The 7109-nt window shown below is 45.3% G+C and overlaps 1 non-coding gene across 1 annotated transcript; it reads right to left on the bottom strand.

Moving 5' to 3' along the window:
• Nucleotides 1–368: 368 nt before the first annotated feature.
• On the bottom strand, nt 369–454 carry LOC120987493. The gene has a single exon (XR_005776090.1). It is a non-coding gene; the product is annotated as a small nucleolar RNA SNORD71 (small nucleolar RNA).
• Between the last annotated feature and the right edge of the window lie 6655 nt (nt 455–7109).

Genomic DNA, 7109 nt, shown 5'->3' with positions numbered 1-7109 from the left:
TATCGGACGGGGTCTATCATGTGATATATTTATAGAGACGGTCGTTACGGTCGCGGTGATACCTAATATGTGTATTTTAATTTTAATTTTATTTTTTTATAGGAAAAGGCAATTTATTTTTTTAATTTTACAATTTTATTTATTTATTTATTTATTTTTCTTTTATTATTTTCACTTTTTTTTTTTTATCAAGTCCCTCTTGGATCTTGAAGATCCAGTGGGGCTGATGGCTGTACTATACTTTGCAATGCTCTTGCATTGCAAAGTATAATACAATCAGATGCCCTGTAGCAGCGCAGCAGCCCCGATGGTGGAGAGAGGGAGCCCCCTCTATCTATTAACCCCATGGATGCCGCTGCCGCGGCATCTATGGGGTTACAGCAGAGTGTCAGCATAGAGCTGACACTCTCTGCTGATGGCGGCGGCTCAGGAATGAAGCCGCCGCCATCACACACAGCAAGGGGATCGGGGGCAGCGCTGGAAAGGGGGGGGATTGGGGGTGATTCGGCCGCCAGCATTGAGGGAGGCTGGGGCAGGACTAATGTATGGGGCGGGGAGGGGGCGGACAGCATCAGGGCAGGAGGCAGGAGATGAGCGCAGGAGGCAGGAGAGGGGCACAGATCGGAGGGGCACAGATCGGGGGGGCACAGAGGGGCACCAAGGGCTTGGAGGGGCACAGATCGGGGGGCATGAGGAACACTACCTGCTTTCAGGCTCTGATCTGCAGTGCGCTGATCAGAGCCTGAAATCGGCATTTTTTCACTGCCGCGATCCGATTGGTTAGTCTGCACAGACTAACCAATCGGATCGATTGTCGGCAAGGGGCCACTCTGAATGGTCCCTTGCTGGCATTACTGAACTGTATGCTGTCATTGACAGCAGCAGGACATGGGCAGAAGCTTTAATCCAAGCGTTTTGCAGCGCTTGGATTAAAGAACTGTCTTGACGTTTATAGATGTGATAGCTGCACGGGGCATGTGCAGCTATCACGTATATATACAGATTGCAGTCGGGAAGGGGTTAAGGACCAGGCCATTTTTTGCAAATCTGACCAGTGTCACTTTAAGTGATGATAACTTTAAAACGCTTTTACTTACCCAGGCCATTCTGAGATAGTTTTTTCATCACATATTGTACTTCATGACACTGCTAAAATTGGGTTAAAAAAGTAAATTTTTTTGCATAAAAAAATACCAAATTTACCAAAAATTTTGAAAAATTTGCAAATTTCAAAGTTTCAGTTTCTCTACTTCTGTAATACATAGTAGTACCCCCAAAAATTGTGATGACTTTACATTCCCCATATGTCTACTTCATGTTTGTATCATTTTGGGAATGATATTTTATTTTTTGGGGATGTTACATAGCTTAGAAGTTTAGAAGAAAATTATGAAATTTTTCAGAAATTTTCCAAATCCCACTTTTTATGGACCAGTTCAGGTCTGAAGTCACTTTGTGAGGCTTACGGAATAGAAACCATCAAAAAATGACCCCATTTTAGAAACTACACCCCTCAAGGTATTTAAAACTGATTTTACAAACTTTGTTAACCCTTTAGGTCTTCCACAAGACTTCATGGCAAATGGACATAAAATTTAAGAATTTCGATTTTTTTGGAAAATTTTCCAATATAATCAATTTTTTCCAGGAACAAAGCAAGGGTTAACTGCCAAACAAAACTCAATATGGGTTGCCCTGATTCATTTAAAGCCCCCCGTTGCACCCCTAGAATAGAAATTTCAAAAAAGTGACTCCATCTAAGAAAGTACACCCCTCAAGGTATTCAAAACTGGGTTTACAAACTTTGTTAACCCTTTAGGTGTTCCACAAGAATTAATGGCAGATGGAGAAACAATTTTGGAATTTCTATGTTTTGGAAAATATTCCATTTTAACCCATTGTTTCCAGTAATAAAATAAGGGTTAACTGCCAAACAAAACTCAATATGGGTTGCTCTGATTCTGTAGTTTGCAAAAACACCCCATATGTGGTCCTAAACTACTGTTTGGCCAAACGAGAGTACATAGAAGGAGGGGAACTCCATATGGGTTTTGGAAGGCAGATTTTGCAGGACTGGTTTTGTTTATGCCATGTCCCATTTCAAGCCCCCCGTTGCACCCTATGAATAGAAATTCCAAAAAAGTGACTCCATCTAAGAAAGTACACCCCTCAAGGTATTCAAAACCGGTTTTCCAAAATTTGTTAACCCTTTAGGTGTTCCATAAGAGTTAATGGCAGATGGAGAAACAATTTAGGAATTTATATTTTTTGGAAAATTTTCCATTTTAACCCTTGCTTTATTACTGGAAAAAATGGGTTAACAGCCAAACAAAACTCAATATGGGTTGCCCTGATTCTGTAGTTTACTACTATTTGGCTAAATGGCAGGACATGTAGGGGAACGCCATATGGTTTTTGGAAGGCAGATTTTGCTGGACTGGTTTATTTACACCATGTACCCTTTCAAGCCCCCTGATGCACCCCTAGAGTAGAAACTCCATAAAAGTGACCCCATCTAGGAAACTACGGGATAAGGTGGTTGTTGATTTTGGGACTATTTTAGGGTAAATATGATTTTTGGTTGCTCTATATTACACTTTTTTGAGGCAAGGTAACAAAAATTTTTAATTCTAAAATTGTTTCTACATTCGCTATTTAGTTTTGTGGAACACCTAAAGGGTTAACAAAGTTTGTAAAGTAACTTTTAAATACCTTGAGGGGTGTAGTTTCTTAGATGTGGTCACTTTTTTGGAGTTTCTAGTCTAGGCTACATCAGGGGGGGCTTCTAATGGGACATGGTGTAAATAAACCAGTCCATCAAAATCTGCCTTCCAGAAACCATATGGCGTTCCCTTTGTTCTAAGCCCTGCCGTGTGGCTATATAGCCATTTATGACGACATATGGGGCGTTTCTGAAAACTACAGAATCAGGGCAATAAATGATTAGTTTTGTTTGGCTGTTAACCCTTGCTTTATTACCGGAAAAAAAGGATTCAAATGGAAATTTTGCCAAAAAATGGGTGTTTTGGCACCGTATTTTTTTTGTTTTTTTTAACGCTGTTCATCCGAGGGGTTTGGTCAAATGTTATTTTTATAGGGCAGATTCTTACGGATGCGGCGATACCTAATATGTCTACATTTTAAAATTTATTTAGATTTGACACTATATTTATCATTTTAGGAACCCCCAAAAATTATTTTAGTATCTCCATAGCCTAGGAGCTACATTATTATTATTTTTTTTGGGCGACTATCTAATGTAGGGGCTCATTTTTTGCGAGATGAGATGGCGGTTTTAATGGCAATAATTGGTGCATATGACATTTTGATCGCTCGCTATTATGCTTTTTGTGATGTTAGGTGACAAAAAATGGCTTTTTTTTACACAGGTTTTTTTTTTTTTCGATAACGCATAGGCCCGGATGATCGGGGCAAGTGTCACATTGAGTGGTGGTGTCCTTCCGTATCCCCCTCTTGTGACACACTCTGCATCTTTTTTGGGTTCGTCCCTTCTTTCCAGTATGGGGGACCACACCTGGAAAGTGTTAGCCAGGGACGATCCGGGCGCCTCCAGTTCCCGAGGTACTCCGGCCTGCTCTTTCCCGGTCTGAAAAAATCTGGTCACTGAGGACTGCCTCGTAGAATTGGAGGAATTTCCCTGTGCTGCCAGCGCTTCGGGAAAGTACAAAAGCGTTGTACAAGGCAACCTGTACCAAGTAGACCGCAACTTTTTTGTACCATGCCCGGGTTTTGCGCATGGCATTATATGGCTTGAGGACTTGATCAGAGAGATCAACTCCTCCCATATATCGATTGTAGTCGATGATACAATCTGGCTTGAGGACCGTTGCCGCGGTACCTCGCACAGAGACGGGGGTGGTGCTGTTACCATGAATTGTGGACAGTACAACGACATCCCTCTTGTCCTTATACCTGACCAGCAACATGTTTCCACTGGTAAGGGCACGGGTCTCACCCCTGGGGATAGGTACCTGGAGGGGGTAGGCAGGGAGGCCGCACTGATTTTACTGCACGGTCCCACAAGCGAACGTGGATCTGGCAGCAAGGGACCTGAACAAGGGAATGCTAGTATAAAAGTTATCCACATACAAGGTCCCACACGAGTTTCCCGCTAACACCCAGAGTGGGGGGACATTCTGGGGGTTGAATACGGGAATCTCGCCCCTCATACACACACGAGATTTGTAAGTGTACCCTGAGGTACTCTCACAAATTTTGTACAGCTTCACGCAATACCTCGCCCGCTTAGTGGGAATGTATTGGCGGAAACGGAGTCTCCCCTTCAACGCAACGAGAGACTCATCAACCACGACTTCCCTTCCAGGTACGTAGGCCTGTGCAAATTTGGCCCCGAAGTGATCAATGACCGGCCGTATCTTATACAGACGGTCATAGGCAGGATCACCTCGGGGGGACATGCTGCATTATCTGAATAATGCAGACATTTCCGGATGGCCTCAAACCGGGAGCGTGTCATGGCCGTACTGTAAAGTGGGGTCTGGTAGAGCTTTTGCACTAGACCCATGTGCAGCACGAGGCCCCAAAATGTCCTCATCTCGGCTGCACTGACCGGCGTCCAGCCACCGGGTATAGCCAAAAAGGAGCCCGGGTGCTGAGCAACAAACTGTTGGGCATACTGGTTAGTCTGCTCCACTATCGGATTCACAAATGGGTCACTGAAAAAAAAAAAAAAAAAGTCCATTTCAGTAAACCCCACTGTGGGAATCTGGATTCCTGGATTGCCAACAAAATCCGGAATCTCGGGCTCAAAATCCACTGGGGAACACCAGCTAAGTTCACCGGCAGGGGGCTCCGGTGGGCTTATTTGATGGGCTGGGAAACCAGTACGCTAGGGTGGGCCCCAGGGTCCCTAGCATGTGGGGCCCCTGGCTCTGCCTGGCGGCGTCTCCGCCGCCTTGGGGGATCATTGTCATCAGATAATGATGAGGATGCGGATGACAAGAGGAATGTGGGGTCATCCTCATCCTCACTGGGGCTCTCGGAGTCGGAGGCAAGCTGGGCGTATGCCTCTTCCACCGAGAACATCCGGCGGGCCATGGGTATGTGTGTGCGTGTGTATGTGCGTGCGTGTAAAACTTTATTGTATGTGCGTGTGTGTGGGGGCACGGGTGTTTACGTACTAAAAAGTTTTAAATAAAAATGGACAAGTGTTAGGGAAAAAAAAAAAAAAGTTCAAACTTGCTGAGTGCTGGCCAATTAGCGCACGCTAAAAAAAAAAAAAGTGGTGGTGGTGGTGGGGGCTGGTAGTGGTGGGGGGGGCTGGTGGTGGTGGTGGTGGGGAGGGGACTGTGGGGGGCAAGGGGGGTCTAGGGTCTCAAAGCTAAAAAACAATAATTTTAGATAAAGTGTTTTTTTTCCTAACTAACTTTTCCCTTCTATCCCTGCCTAATGGTGCCGCTCCCTCACTGACCCTAACCTACCTGGAGGGTGATGGGTGCAGGAAGGTGATGGGTGCCGATGGGGGGATCGCAGGAGCCTGGTGAGGACTGTGCTGGGTGGTGCAGGTGCTGAAACAGGAAGAGGAGGGGAGAGAGCAGCGCCGGGAGTTTGAATCTCGCGCCTCTCTCCCTGCACCAATCAGCACCCTGGACAGCGGCATTCAGCACCACGGCCAGCACCGCCTCTCCCAAATGCTCGGACTGTGATTGGTGGTGTGTAATCACACCACCGATCACAGCCTTTTTCCGGTTCATCGGGTCACCGGAGACCCGAATGGACCGGAAATGCAGCAAACCCCAGGTCTGAATTGACCTGCGGTTTGCTGCGATCGCCGATACGGGGGGGGGGGGGGGGGGGTGTCTCATGACCCCCCCGGCGTTGTGACAGGATGCCCGCTGAATGATTTCAGCGGGCATCCTGTTCCGATTAACCGGTACGTCATGTGTCCTTAAGGACTCGGGAAACATGCCGTACCGGTACGTCATGTGTCCTTAAGGGGTTAAAAATTGCTCAAGAGTCTGATTTAGTCATTCCGTCTGACCATTAGTCTCGGGGTGAAAAGCAGACGAAAAGGTCAAAGAAATCCCAATTCTCTGACAGAAAGCTCTCCAGAATTTAGAAACAAATTGAACGCCGTACAATGTGATCAATAAAAACAGTAGCTAGACTCTTAGCACTATGAAGTTTACTCAGAGGAACGAAATGTGCCATCTTACTAAATCTGTCAACCACTACCCAAACCACTGACTTACCCTCAGAAGACGGCAGGTCAGTAATAAAATCCATAAAAATATGCGACCAGGGCTTACTGAGAATGGGTAGTGATTGTAACTCTCCGGCAGGACGTGTCCTAGGAGTGTTGGATCTGGCGCACACTTCACAAGCAGATACATATGCATTGATGTCTCTTAACAAAGTAGGCCACCAGTATGATCTGGAAGCCAACTCACGAGTGCCTTCCATGCCAGGGTGACCACATAAAACTGAATCATGACACTCACTCAATAACTGGAGCCGAAAATGTGCGGGAACGAATAACTTATCTGAAGGTGTATGTGTAGGCGCTAGATGTTGAGCTGATTCAATATCTGAGGCCAAATTAGAGGATAATGATGCCATGATGATATTGGCTGGAAGGATGGGTTCCGGAGGGGTATCGGAAGACTGAAAGGCAGAAAAACTTCTTGACAAGGCATCGGCCTTTATGTTCTTACTTCCTGGCCTGTAAGTAATGGAAAAATTAAATCGAGTAAAGAATAATGCCCATCTGGCTTGACGAGGGTTTAGACACTTAGCGGACTCAAGAAATAACAAATTCTTATGATCAGTAAAAACAGTAATTCTATGTTTTGCCCCCTTCAAAAAATGTCTCCATTCCTCAAATGCCCACTTAATAGCTAGCAACTCACGGTTCCCAATATCATAATTCCTTTCTGTAGGAGAAAATTTTCTGGAGAAAAAGGCACAGGGTCTGAGGTTAGAGAAGTTAGAGGGTCCTTGGGACAATACTGCCCCTACTCCATCCTCAGAGGCATCTACCTCCACCATAAAAGGTTCCTCCAGATTTGGTTGAATTAAAACTGGGGCACTACTAAAACTTATTTTAAGATTCTCGAAGGCTTTAATGG

Source organism: Bufo bufo, chromosome 1 (assembly GCF_905171765.1).
Source record: "Bufo bufo chromosome 1, aBufBuf1.1, whole genome shotgun sequence".
Classification (NCBI taxonomy): Eukaryota; Metazoa; Chordata; class Amphibia; order Anura; family Bufonidae; genus Bufo; species Bufo bufo.
The sequence above is the reverse complement of the archived record's forward strand: the minus strand, read 5'-3'. Positions and strand labels throughout refer to the sequence as shown.